This window comes from Manis javanica, chromosome 2 (genome assembly GCF_040802235.1).
Source record: "Manis javanica isolate MJ-LG chromosome 2, MJ_LKY, whole genome shotgun sequence".
NCBI classification, from domain to species: Eukaryota; Metazoa; Chordata; class Mammalia; order Pholidota; family Manidae; genus Manis; species Manis javanica.
This window is the reverse complement of record NC_133157.1, coordinates 104,684,018-104,696,284: the sequence shown is the minus strand read 5'-3', so window position 1 is coordinate 104,696,284 and position 12,267 is coordinate 104,684,018. Positions and strand designations below refer to the sequence as shown.

The 12,267-nt window shown below is 39.2% G+C and overlaps 1 pseudogene; it reads right to left on the bottom strand.

Moving 5' to 3' along the window:
- Positions 1-219: 219 nt before the first annotated feature.
- LOC140847774 (serine/threonine-protein phosphatase 2A catalytic subunit beta isoform pseudogene) lies at positions 220-3,686 on the bottom strand (annotated as a pseudogene).
- Positions 3,687-12,267: the final 8,581 nt, after the last annotated feature.

Here is a 12,267-nt window from a genome sequence, read left to right as displayed (position 1 = left end):
CCCAGTTTTCCCTGTGTCCTAATTTCTGCTCTTATGTTTTAAATTCACCGATTAAAAGTGAACCCACAAAACCGTAGGCTCCCCACACTTGTGCCCCAGTAAAGTCAGAGCCCCAGGTCTATGTTCCCTCTCTCTCTCTCTCTCTCTCTTTTTTTTTTTTTGTTTAAAATGGAAAGTTTATTTGCTCAGTACACCCAATAGGATGCAAGCACTATCATGACAAATATGCAGAAATATGCAGGTCAACATAAAACATTAATTTTGTCTAAGTGACAGGATGTCTCTTTAAGTGTTATGACAACATACTCCCAAGAAGAATCTTTTCTTCAGTTAATTGTATGTTTCAATAAAATAAACAGTAATGGATTAAGTGGAAGTTAGCTTGTGATTTTTTTTCTTAAAAATAAAACCCCAACTCTATTAATCCATGCCGTTTAAACATTAAAACTAGAATTCCCAAATGAGGGTAAAAGGAGATGAAGGAGTTAGTTACCTTGATCGCTTGAACCAGTCCAAAGGAAAATGGTTACTACAAGTGCAGCAGGCAAACTGTTAAGACTGACCAACCCACCTAGAATATAGTGTTGTACTTAATTTCAGTCTCAAATTGTGCTAAATGCTCATCATTATTAGTATGGCACATTTTGGTCCATGATATGGTTTAATGCCAAGACAGATCTCAATTTGTTACAGAAACACATAGATTATTACTGTTGCTTGTTTGTTTGTTTGTTTTTAAATATATATTATCTTAAAAAGCCAGGTATACTTCCACATACAAAGGCAGGTCTTCCCAGAATGAATTTACAGGAAGTAGTCTGGGGTGCGCCGGGTAACATGAGGCTCTCCGCGACGAGGTGCTGGGTCAAACTGAAGGAAGGAATATTTTAAAGTGTCGTCTAATTCCATGATAGCAGCCTGGTTCCCACTGCGGTAACAGTAATTGGGCGCACTGAAAATGGTGACCACATTCCGGTCATGGCACCAATTGTATCCCTCCATTACAAGTTAGTGGGCGCGAGAAACCAGCGTGAGACCGTTGGCATGGTTAAATGTTTCAGAAATGTCTTGTCCAAATATGCCCCACCCACCACGATCATCTGGATCTGACCATAACAGATCACACATTGGACCCTTATGTGGAACTTCTTGTAAACGGTCCAGGGCTCTTATATGATCCAGTGTATCTATGGATGGAGAGAGACCACCATGGAGGCAGAATATCTGCCCATCTACTAAAGCTGTAAGTGGAAGATAATCATATAGACCTGTGAAATATTTCCAAACATTGGCATTTCCATACTTCCGTAGACATTCGTCATAAAAGCCATATACTTGGGTAATTTGTCAGCTTTCGTGGTTTCCTCCCAATATTGTAATGCGTTCTGGGTAACGCACCTTTAATGACACAAGAAGAGTCACAGTCTCCACCGAATAATAACCTCTGTCTACATAGTCACCCATGAACAGATAGTTTGTATCTGGTGATTTTCCACCAATTCTGAAGAGTTCCATAAGATCATGGGATTGACCATGCACATCTCCACAGACAGTAACAGGACAACCAAACTCTTGCACATTAGATTCCTTTGTTAATATTTCCTTAGCCTTTTCGCACAGCGTCCGCACTTGGTTCTCGTTGAGCTGCTTACACTCGTTCAGCTGCTCGACCCACTGGTCCAGCTCCTTGGCGAACACCTTGACGTCCATGGCGGCCCGGTCGCCGCCCGCCCCCGCCCAGCCCGGCCCCGGGCGCAGCTGCCCGCCTCCCCCCGCCGCTGCGGGCGCCGCGCGGCGGAGGAAGGAACCGGAGCGCGGCCGCGGGCCCCTCGCCCCGCCCGAGGGCCCCGAGGAGACCCCCGCCCGGCTGCGCGCCCCGGAGTCGGTGAGGGACTCGCGGAGGCTGCGGGGAGTCCGGCACTGGTCTTCGGCGCAGCTCCTGCCAGACAAGAGCCACCCGCTGCCACCTGCGGCACCCCCCCCCCCCGCCCCACTCTGCCTCTCTTTACCTGTGACCTTGTTGTGTGCCCCTCTGGCATGCTGTGTGCCCTCCAGGATTTGTGAGTAATAAACCTTGTGTTTTAAAAGTTCCCTGATGGTTGTTGCTGAGGTGCATCTTGCAGTCATTAAAACAATAGGGGCAGTCCAGCCACAACACTGGCTCTGGTTGGGGAAATGTATATAGGGGTTCACCACAAATAATAAGGGCCTAGGTGAGTGCCCTCAAGCATTCCCAGCAGATAGCATCACTCTAGGCAGCAAACGTGAGCATATCCTGGGTCATCAGGAAGATTATTTTATAATCAAATACAATCAAAGAGTCATATGGTATCTCACTGTGCTACTTCAGTTGAGGTAGACTAATGAGGAAGGCAGGCTTAATATGTAAATGACACACATATGCCAAGTAGAGGCCAAAGACCTCACTCATATTATATAAAATGAATGATGGCTTTGTAGGAGTTCAAATTCAGAATAGGACTAAAAGATACTACCTTGCATATGGTAGTAAAGGCATACTCTAAAGAACATACATCATATTAATATTTTGAGCTGTGATTTGGCATAAGCAAGACAATCATTATATTATTATGCTCTTTGAATTTTGATTTTTTATGAGTATTTTAAAAAATTTACAGACTCGTGTTGATTTTTATCAGTATGGTAAATTGGATTATTCTTCCCAATTTTTCATACCCTTTTTATTATATAGAATTATACAGCCAACCTTGTATCTGTGACTTTGCAATACCTTCACTAGAGAAGGCAGATGGTTACAGGAGGCTGGAAAAAAAGGCAATCTGTATTATGTAGCAGTGAAACCTTGGCAAAATGGCACTTTTAATAACATGACGGCAAAAAAAAAATGTACCTAGTGAACTTGTGGCATTGGAAAAGGAGGTACTGAACCAGAATGTTGATGTGAGGAGGCTGCAATTTGCTGCATTTGAAAAGGTACCACAAGAAAGTGATGAGCTCAGAAAAGAATTGGTTCCAGTTTGCAGGCAAAATCGAGAGGGCATGTAGAGAGCCTAAAAATTCCAGAAGCTGTAGGGTTGACAAATAAAATTGTTTCTTGTTTCCAATCAGTAACAGATAAAAATAGAAAAATACCATGGATTTGAAAAGACCTACTGAAATAGGGTAAATGACATCAGGGAAATGACAAAATCCAGTGCAACCTCATTAAGACAAACCTCACAGTAATGCTGACAGTGGATACTTTTACCTGGGCAAAATGACTTTGAGAAAAGTGGCTAAGTGGTCCCACTGATGCCTGATGCATGCAAAGTACTTGTACTTAAGTCTAGAGAGAGAGACACAGCTCACAAAAATTATAGTGTGGCTTTTGGCACATGAACTGGCTGTAATTAACTGCATCAAAAACCAAGAGGTTTTTGAGAGCTGTGTTTGCAAAAGTGCAGCACTACAGAGAACAGTGGACTGGGGTGTTGCTGCCAGGGCCTAGTAAAGGAACATTCCCTATGAGCAGGGGAAATGATGGAGATGGTTTAATACTTTCATAATAGGGTTTCAGAATGCCTACAGATCAGCGACCACTATATGCCTCCCAGTCTTCCCCTTTTCTCTGTTTCACGATTGTGTGTTGGCATGTAGGGTGACAGATTCTTTGTCTTTTTACTTTATACATCTGGATCAAGAAGGGCCACATATGACTCCCATGTAGAGCACAGATCCAGAGCTTGGAACCTGATGCCACAACTGGGTGCGGCTTTTGGCATGTCTTGAGGGGCAGGGCGAAGTACATCACATAAGGGAGCAAAGTGAATAATTATGATCTGTGGAAGACTGTGGTGGATTGAACTCCTGTTCTCAGTTCATTCCTTCCTCCCTGTTATAGATTTGGGGCATTTCAGTATGTCCACTAGAATAAGCAGTGCATATATCCCTGTCCCATTGAGGCGGGACCTGCTTGAAACATTAATAACATGACACAAGATAAAGCTTTAAACATATGTGAGTGATTTGGCTTGGCCTCTGCAGTTCCATGATATATCATTTAAAAAAACCCCAAACCAATTAACAAAAATGCCCTGTGTAGCCTCCTATCTCAGAATGAAGACATGGGGAGCAGAAATCAATTTGCTTATAACCTGATGCTAATCCTCAACTAGTCCAGCTGAGGCCAGCCAAACCCCATATGAGTAAGGAAAACAAATATTTAATTTGGAAGGTACGAAGATTTTCTTGGCTTTGTCAGTTACGCAGCATTATTTTAGTAGTAGCTGATGAATACAATTGGCATAAGACATCTATACACAAATAATTCATACCTAGTTTTATGTTTCTGCATAGCTCAGTAGCAGTAAGTTAGAAAACATTTTGAGTCAACACGAGGATTCTTTTTTTTAAGTCTCCATATATTAATAAAGTTTTGGAAATCCTGCTTTAGATGGTTCTGATTAACCCCATTTTATGGAAGAGGAGACTGGAGCAACTCAGAGAGGTCCGTGGAATTGAGTTATAGGGTCTGAATGAGGCCTGCCTGATTCCAACATCAAGGTGTTTCTACTAGAGGCCTTGCTGCTGCTTCTTATTAGTTTTAAGTAGCTTCCTTTTTGTTTAGGTGACTATTAAATTCTATATAAGAACATGTAGAGATCAAAGGAAAGAAAACATTTTCTAAAAAGGAAGATAGAAAGGAAAAAGATGAACTGCCAAATTCATATGCTGAAACATGGCAGAATAACATAAGTAGAACTGTGAGTGTCCAAATCCTGTCAGATATTTTCACCATCAGGATTGACATAAAAGCTCATGTGTCTCTACTATTAGCAGGCAAGAACTGTTCAGAATTGTGTCAAAAACACATCAGAATTGTGACTGTTCACCAATAAGATTGATATTAACATCAAAGTGTGCATTCTAAAAAAAAAAAAGCAGCACTGGAGAATCTTGCTGAATTAGGTCTGGAATGAAAGGGCTTTTGGAAATAAAAGTGCAGATTACAAAACAAGTAGATTCTTTTAATGTTCAAGAGAGCTTTCCTTGTTGAAGTTTTCTTAACTGGAGCATAATTTGAGGAGTTTCAGACATTATTCACATCATGGATGGGTGCCGGAGGAGCCCCTCCAGAGTTATTTTTTCATGTGGCTCTGTTAACAGACCCTTTTAAACATGGAAGAAAATGTGAGAGCTCCTTGGGAGTTTTCACGAACGGTCCGTAAGACATTCCATTCCAAACCTGTCACCAGTCATGCTGTGACGAGAGCCTTCACTTCCTTAAATCATTGCCTCTGTTGGGTGAGCAGAGGCCCTCACACCTCAGCACTTTAACACCCCTGTCCCTTCCGTCTATCTAGAGGGAACCGTGGTGACTATAGGGCTGCTTTCACAGAGGCAAGCTGATAAGAATGTGTTGCTTATGAACATTACTTCTTCAAAGAATATTGTGGGAATACTAGAGTGGTGTAAAGAACCAGTAAGGAGTTTAAATCCTTTGCCTGTCCTCCTCAGCCCAGCCACCTACCCACAGCTTCCTCACTTGAGCAAACTCTTTATTTCTGAAATACCTCAAAGGCTGCCTGCTTCTTAATTTATTGGCTGTCTCTTGGGTAGAACTACTCATCTCTTTTATATGACACTCTGGGACATTACGCTGGAAGCAATTTTGAATCAGAGAACTAGAGTTACCCTGTAAATAGGGGGACTCTTTCAAGAAAAAAAGTGAAGTGGTTCAGGCCTGGGAGGTGAAACTCCTTATAAAGGTCACCTTGTAGACACACTGTCCTGGGAAGGTCATGCCAGTTGGGAGGTCCTCTCAGCAAGGGCCTGGGTCTAGGGGTCTTTGTCCTTGGCATCCTGAGGGACGGAGAGAGTAGCTGTTTAGCAAGGGCAAGCTTTGTTCTGGAGCACTGTGAGGAGAGTAATACTTCACACAAATCAAATTTGTGTCGATGAAAATCACAGATTTTTTTTCCTGTCACTGGTGAGGTACCAACCTAGGTGGAAGGACTCTCTTCTCTATGAGTTTGCTGCTTTTCTTTTTGCATCGTGCCTCCCTCTGTCCCAAATAAGCCTCTCCTAAACTGAGCAGGGGTCACAAGAATGGTCAGCATTTCATATATTCACCTTTCTCCCTGTCACTTTTCCGCTGGTTGGGAATGGAGAGTTAGGGGCACATCCAAATGACATGATTTATTGGTCTTTCCCTAACCACCACTTTTCAGGTATTACTATAAGAAGTTGGCCTTTTCTCTGAGTGCTGTTTTTCTTTCCTGTTTTTATGTATTTTTGCTCATTTCATTAGATTTAAGGGGAGGGATATTTTGTGATTTGCCTTCACTTTTTCCAGCATCTAAAAATGATTACAAATTATTTATTTAATTGCTGTGTAATAATTCATAGAGTGAATATAACATGGTTTATTTAAGAACTGCCCTATTTTTGGACATTAAATTTGTTTCCATTTTTGGCTATTATAATAATGTGAGAGGGAACAATTTGCACAAATCTTTTTGTTTTGAGGTCATTTTCTTAGTTTAAACTAATCTGTAATCTGCCAGATACATAATTATCTGACCAAAGAATAGGTTGGCTTTTAAGGTTCTTGAAATATTTAAGCCAAGTTGAGTCCTATAAAGATCTTTGTAATTTGTACCTCCAACAGGATGGCTTAAATGTGCCTCTCTGAGTAAATCCTTACACTTTCACAAAACAAATCAACAAAGTATACAACTAACTTTGCTTGTTAGAATATTTATAGCACCATGGGTTAGAAAAAACAGAAATGATTGCAATTGCCTTAAAAAGCATAAAGGTGTGACAATGCTATTGTTATTTTGTTTTTTATACCTGTGTGCTTTTTGATTACTAGGGTTTATTTCACTCAAAAAAGTAAAAAGACAACTGTTGAATCAGTGTGATCTAACAAGTTTGGGTGTCATTAAATGGATTTTTCAGAATCTTGACTTCAGCTGGCTACATACATTTTTTTAAACAGTTTTAACAAAGGTGGACATACATTTTGAATATATAGTGTTCTGAATATTTTAATTGTATGCATTTATTTATACTTTACACAATTTGATAAATTTTGACATGTGTAGACACTCAATGAAACCATTACCACAAAATTAAGATAATGAACATTTCAGTCACCCCCAACTTTCCTTTTGGCCCTTTGTATTCCTTCTGGATCCTTGCTGCCCTCCCACTATCCCATCTGCTTTTTGTCACAGAAGATTAGTTTGAATTTTGTTGAGTTTTAAATAAATGGAATCACAAATTATGTCCTCTTTGTCTGACTTCCTCCAATCAACCTATTTTGAGAGTCACCTCTTGTGTTTCCAGTTTGGGGCTATTGTCAAAAAGTTGCTATGAACATTTGTGTACAGAGTTTTCTCTGATGGACATCATCTTTCTCATCTCTTGGGTAAATACCTAGGAGTAGAAAGGCTAGGTCATGTGGTAGGTGTATTCCTAACGTCTAAAGAAACTGCCAAACTGTTTTCCAAAGTAGCCATGCCATGTCTCATCCTACCAGCAGAATTTGAATGTTCCATTTCCTCTGTGTTATCTCCAACACTTGGTATATCAGTCTTTTTGAGTTAAGACATTCTCATTCTAACAGGTGTGTAGTGGCATCTCATGGTGTTTTTTTCAACCTGAGTTTCACTAATGCTGTAAGGAGGGAGAGTGATATAGTGGCACTATTGTGTCCCTTTGTGACATTGGATAAATTACTTAACATCTCTGTGCCTTGGTTTTCTTACCTAAAAAGTAAACATGATGAAAACTATACTACATATTTTAACAACATTGTTATTAAAATTAATGGACATATTGAATGTGAAATGCTGTGTAAACTACATAAGTAATAGATATTATCATGATGATGGTTAAATTGCTTCATAATGCTGGGCAAATCACTTCAATTTATTTGAAGATTACTTTCTGGTTCTGTAAGTTGAGGGGCTAAATAAAGTAACCTCTAAGTCTCCTTCTAGTACAAAAATGTTCTTGTTTACAAAATATACCGTTGTTCCAATGCTACATAGATACACATATTCATGGCAAAGTCCTCCTTAAGGTGGGAAAAATGATAGTTAAACATTTAAAAAAACATGCATGCTTTATGATTTCTTATTATCTTAGCTTTGCCAAGTTTTAAAATTCCACCCCAGATTTCAATTTTTGTGTGTCCTATGTAAAGGTGGTTAGTAATAAGTTCTTCCTTTGTTTCTGCAATTAATCTGATCCACAGAGAAAGCAGTTTTAGTGTTTACACAGAAACTCATCTTCTGTATTCCAAATCTTTTAAATAGTGTGATAATTTTACTAAATATGAGGCAGTCATTTCAAAGTATTTTTGTAAATTAAAAAAAATTAAATCTGGTGACCCAGATCAAGAACCAGGCCAAATTTTGGGATGATAAAAGGTCTAAGAATATCTTTTATTTGTATATAAATGAAATAGTTTAAAGGAGCACATAATGGAAATTGAGAAAACCAAGGGAACTATGTATAGAGCCATTAGGAAGATGTCTTAATTTAATAATGTTTTGCCAAACATCTGTGTTATTGCTTAAAATCAGATAAACAATATGAAATTTGATAGAATAGCATCTCAAAGTTGATTTAAAAATTTTTAAGAGATTTAAGAATATAGCTTGTTGTACCCAGTTAATGTATTTCTTAGTAGTAGACTCAAATAGTATTTATTTCCTGATAATTTGGTGACTTCACTGACAAATTATGATAGAATTTAGTTGCTTAGTTTGAAATGTACTCACAAGGACATGTTTTTTCTTCAACTTCCCTTGAGTATATTATAATTTATTTATATTCTGCAGGGATTAACAATCATAAATATTAGATAGAAGAGAGGTAGCAGAAAGCAGGAGCCAGTTCCTTCATTTGCTCTGGTAGTTAGCAGATTGAAAGCTGACAGTATTACATTTCTCACTAAAAATTCTGTCTTTCCAACATTTTATTTTACCATATCATCTTTCTTGAGTTCCTGTACTGCATTTAAGGCTTGATTTTTTGGATTTGTTTTCTAACAATTATAGAATTACAATGATGAGTTCCATTATTTCTCCCTGCGTGTGTTCACACCTTTTGCCTTCTCAAGTGGGTGGAGTGCCTGCTTGTCTTTTAACCCTGGGCTTAGCCAGGTGACTTTGGCTAATGGGATATTAGCTGACCTGACACAAGCAATGCCGTGAAAAGGGAATCTGTGGCTTGCTCTCTGCCATCTCTGCCAACACCATGAGAATATCTTGGGGCTAGTTTTCCAGAGGATGGGAGAAATGTGGGCTGAGCCACAGCACCCCACACATGTCTAGGTGCCTGGATCAGACAAAGGCCAGCTGCCCCATTAAGTGAAATAGTCCACCCAAGATCAGCAGAACCACCAAGTCAATTCTCAAGTGACACCAGATGCATGCACAGGGAGCACTTAACACTCTCTCCCATTGAGAGTTTGTGGCTGCTTGTTATGCTGTTATATGGAAGTATAATAATCTGGAACAAAAAAAGTATAGACATTCAAATTTTGCCACTATATTAGGAACCTCCTGAACCATTGATAGCGAACAAGAAAAAGTTTCATGCCACATTGTTTGACAAGATGGATTTATTAATACCATTAGATCTTTTGTTAGGAAGGATGAAAGCCAGAGACAGAGTTTTATACTTGTCTGACTGAAAAAAAAATTCAGATAGGTTTCTTATAGAAAAATGGAGTTTCATTGTTAGTTTGAAGTGCAGTTAGATGGGATAGTTCTTAGGTGATGGTTCTCAATCCTGGTTGCATATGAGAAGCAGTGGGGGAGAGTTCCAAAAACACCCTTAACCAGGCCCCATCCCAGACCAATGGAATTACCGTCTCTAGAAATGAAGCCCTGGCTGATAGATTGTTTAACTGTGCTTCCCAGGTTTCTAGTGCACAGCCTAGGCTGGCAGAGACTCCCCTAAGGGGAATGATAGTATCAGAGAGAGCTATAAACATTCCTTGAAAAACAGATTTCTTACAAAAAATTTAACACTGAGTCACTTCCATGGTTACAGGTGAAGAACAGATGGTTGTAAGACATATGAAACATCAACACTGACTGAAAGGCTTTTTCTCCTAACACAGGTAGGAGTTATGTATCTTGTGAACATTCCCAGCATTGGTGTCAATCTAACAGTTTCTACTTGTCTTATTTAGTGCAACCCAGAGTTTAGCATCTCTTAACCTCCCAAAGCTCTTCTCTGTAAGCATCCTGGGTTCAGTTACTACCTAAAATGTACTAACAGGAGCAGAAATGAACAGAAGTCCATGGCCTCCAGAAATCAAGAGGCAAAACAAAGACGATGGGTCTGGAAAAATGGCGATTCTGATTTCTGCCTCCACAGCAGGTTGAGCTGCTGTTTGAAAATGGCCAATGGTAGTGTTACTTTACCAGGATAAAGATTCTAACTTCAAATTCAGATAGGCTTGGGTTCAAAATCCAGTTTTATCACTTACTAATTTCAATTTCATCATTAAATGTATTAAATAACATGATGTGGGAGATTATCCCCCACAGTTCTTGGCACATAATAGACTCAATATAATAGTGATAATAGTTGTTTTCATTACTATTACATTACAAAGCAATTGATTCTATGTTATTAGAATTTCAATCTTTTTGAATTTACTGAGGCTCTTTTTGTGGCCTAGTATGTGGTCTATTCTGGAAAATGTTCCATGTACACTTGAGAAGAATGTGTATCCTGCTGCTTTTCAGTGTAGAGTTCTGTAGATGTCTTTTAAGTTCATCTGTTCTAGTGTGTTGTTCAGTGCCTCTGTGTCCTTACTTATTTTCTGTCTGGTGGATCTGTCCTTTGGAGTGAGTGCTGTGTTGAAGTCTCCTAGAATGAATGCATTGCATTCTATTTCCTCCTTTAATTCTGTTAATAGTTGTTTCACATATGTTGGTGCTCCTGTATTGGGTGCATATATATTTATAATGGTTATATCCTCTTGTTGGACTGACCCCTTTATCATTATGTAATGTGCTTCTTTATCTCTTGTTACTTTCTTTGTTTTGAAGTCTATTTTGTCTGATACAAGTACTGCAACACCTGCTTTTTTCTCCCCATTGTTTGCACGAAATATCTTTTTCCATCCCTTCACTTTTAGTCTGTGTATATCTTTGGGTTTGAGGTGTGTCTCTTGTAAGCAGCATATAGATGGGTCTTGCTTTTTTATCCATTCTATTACTCTGTGTCTTTTGATTGGTGCATTCAGTCCATTTACATTTAGGGTGATTATTGAAAGATATATACTTATTGCCATTGCAGGCTTTAGATTCGTGGTTACCAAAGGTTCAGGTTAGCTTCTTTACTATCTAACTGTCTAACTTAACTCTCTTATTAAGCTATTATAAACACAGTCTTACGATTCTTTATTTCTCTCCCTTCTTATTCCTCCTCCTCCATTCTTTATATGTTAGGTGTTTTATTCTGTACTCTTTTGTGTTTTCTTTGACTGCTTTTGTGAGTAATTGATTTTATTTTTTTCCTTTAGTTAGTATTTGGTTGGTCTCCTTTCTTCATTGTGATTTTATTTTCTCTGTTGACATCTATTTGGCCGTAGGAGTGCTTCCATCTAGAGCAGTCCCTTTAAAATATCCTGTAGAGGTGGTTTGTGGGAGGCAAATTCCCTCAACTTTTGCTTGTCTGGGAATTGTTTAACCCCTCCTTCATATTTAAATGAAAATGATAATCCTGCTGGATACAGTATTCTTGGTCAAGGCCCTTCTGTTTCATTGCATTAAATATATCATGCCATTCTCTTCAGGCCTGTAAGGTTTCTGTTGAGAAGTCTGATGATAGCCTGATGGGTTTTCCTTTGTAGGTCACCTTTTTTCTCTCTCTGGCTGCCTTTAATACTCTGTCCTTGTCTTTGATCTTTGCCATTTTACTTATTATATGTCTTGGTGTTGTCCTCCTTGGGTCCCTTGTGTTGGGAGATCTGTGGGCTTCCATGGTCTGAGAGACTATCTCCTTCCCCAGTTTGGGGAAGTTTTCAGCAATTATTTCTTCAAAGACACTTTCTATCCCTTTTTCTTTCCCTTCTTCTTCTGGTACTCCTATAATGTGAATATTGTTCCGTTTGCATTGGTCACACAGTTCTCTTTATATTCTTTCATTCCTGGAGATCCTTTTATCTCTCTCTGCCTCAGCTTCTCTGTGTTCCTGTTCTCTGATTTCTATTCCATTAACGGCCTCTTGTACCTCATCCAGTCTGCTCTTAAGTCCTTCCAGAGATTG